Source organism: Chionomys nivalis, chromosome 1, assembly GCF_950005125.1.
Source record: "Chionomys nivalis chromosome 1, mChiNiv1.1, whole genome shotgun sequence".
NCBI classification, from domain to species: Eukaryota; Metazoa; Chordata; class Mammalia; order Rodentia; family Cricetidae; genus Chionomys; species Chionomys nivalis.
In genome coordinates this window covers 187,362,881-187,365,380 of record NC_080086.1, presented here as the reverse complement: position 1 = coordinate 187,365,380, position 2,500 = coordinate 187,362,881, and the positions used below count along the sequence as shown (strand labels likewise).

Sequence of the window (2,500 nt, the reverse complement as noted above, 5' to 3'; positions counted from 1 at the left end):
TGTGTATTAATAGATTTAAAGGGCTCTTTTGTGTTTTCATATTCTCACCAAAACACTGTAGCACTCTGTAAATTAGAAAAAAATTAACAATTAAAAATTTTTAAATATACTTTTAAATAACTTTATATTTTATCTGCATGAGAGATGTGTTGGTTTTTATTTCTGTGGGGTTTTTTTATTGAAGAAATTTCTTCCTAAACAAAACTAGAGTCACTGCATTCTCCCCTTACTCAAGTTCACAGCCACCGATAACAGAACCCTTTCAAAGCATGCATCTAGACTGGGCATGGAGGAGAAGCCTGTCGGAAAGATTCCGAGTGTTTTAAGAATAAAGGTATTTGTTTGAGCATCTGAATTGCACTCAGACTAAATGCAGGTTGGGAAGTGATAGAAATTAAGCCATCAAAATAATGAATTATTACTAAAGTGTCTCAAATTCAATGCAGCATCATTTAGATTTTGTTATATATAATGAGATACATGCCTCTTAAAAGGTAAATAAATGCCCTCACTACAGTAAAATTTAAGAGAATCATTATTTTTAATAATAAAAACATTGAAAAAGTTATATGGATTGAATAATTTCTTAACCTCTAGGCAGAGTCATGAATAATCTTTTGAAAGAATGAGACAAAGCATTTTGAATATGGTCCATATTATTTGTGAATTATGTCTGTTTTCTATAGAATATTATCAGATAATTTTTATTTTGTTTTGAAATATTTATTTGCAAATGCCGTGGGGATTAGATGTGAATCAAAAGCCCCAAATTATCCTACTTTACAGATATGTGAATGCAGTTTTCAAAACAATCCTTTCTTTCTTTAACGTTTCTACAGAAAATACCATGCCAGAGAGATGCCTTAATAGTCTCATTACTTCCCCTAAATAAACATCTTCAGAATTATTAGGCAGAATCTGCTGCATTCTGAGTTTCCAGGAGACTGCATTCCTAAAACAAGTGCACACAATGGGAAATGCACATCATAGCTAACTCCGAACAGAGAACAGACTTGAAGGGAGTTAGCAAGAAATGGCTTTTTCTTCACAGCTCTCTCTAGAGTTTAAACAAACAGAAAATAGAGTAAATTTTATACTTGACAGCACCCTGGAAGCACCCTGATCTTAGCCTGTGAGGTGTGCTCATTTCCTGGGTTCGGTAATTACTTTGTTCTGTACACTTAATTTGTGTAAACTATAAGCAGTAGTCAATATTAAAGTTTTACCATTTGTGACGTAGAAACTGGAGTCATGTTCCCACTTAGAGCAAGGTCTCAGTGGGATTTAGCCCGATGGGTGTGAGGGAAGCTTACACAGACACTTTGGGGTGCCTATAGGAAAATAATATATTAAAAGGTAAATATGCAAAGCCCTTCCAAGCAGCCAGTTTGGGGTTATGATTAAATCGCTTTCTAAAACAGCGAGCCACTTAAGATCTTTCAAATTTTCCCCTTTGCTGTATAGACACTTTGGAAAAGGCCTGAACTAATTAACACTTTGCTGTGTCTTTTGTATGATGAATAATATAGTTATGGCTTTGAGTTATAAAATATCCTTTAAGTTTCTCAAAGTGTGCATAGAAAACATTAAAATACTACCTCCTTCTACTTTTAAAAAAATAAATTTACATATGAAATTATTTTGAAAATTGATCACTGCATGTTGCTATTGAAATGTAAACTTGTACACAGAGTCTAAACTCACTAATCTAAGTCTGATAGGTGGCACACTCAGGTCAAGCTTATCTTACATAGACATAGAATTTGAGGGGCAGAGAGTGGTGTGGCAGTGTAAAGTGCTGCTTGTCAGGAGAAGGATTGTTTTGACAATTTCTGTGAATTTTTGTATTTTTATGCAGGTGGGAGTTTTATTTAAATTGCCATGAAGTTAGCGAAAGAGTTGGCTTGGAATTCATTGCAAAAAAAAAATTAATTGATGATAAACTGAAAGGTGCTAATAAATGGAACTATGATTTCCTAAACATTTGGACCAATATTGAAATATTTCTAAAATCCAGAATGCCTGTAGATTTTTAAATATTCCATATAATGGATTTATGCATGGTTCCCAAGCCTTTGTTAGATGGCTCTGCTGCTGTCTATGCAGGGAAAACTTAAGTTATTTTTAGAACCCTTTCTCCTGATGAATTACTCTCTCCATCACTCTTTTCTAATCTTCTAAAATTAGTGCTGAATGCTAGAATGTATAATACATGGAGGTAGCACATTTCCAATGTTGTTCTACATTAACTACACTGAGAAATTATTCTGCAGTAGATGTAGAATTTTATTTTGATATTAGGTTGGCAGAATTAATTGTTTGTGTCACTAAGGTCAAAATAGTTGCTAAAAACTTGATTGCTTTACTGGGTGGATTTGAGCTTGCATTTTGAGCATTCATTAAGTCAGATCATCTTTCTGAATGTTTTATGAGATTTTACTGCTTTGAAAGTATTGCAGGTGATGGTTGTAAAAACATCTGGCTAGGACTTTCTTGCCAT

General features: G+C 33.5%; 1 protein-coding gene across 5 annotated transcripts in view; it reads left to right on the top strand.

Annotated features, from left to right (window-relative positions):
• The window catches only part of Foxp2 (forkhead box P2), a 343,109-nt gene that overhangs the window by 105,013 nt on the left and 235,596 nt on the right, over nt 1-2,500 (top strand). The window lies entirely within an intron of this gene.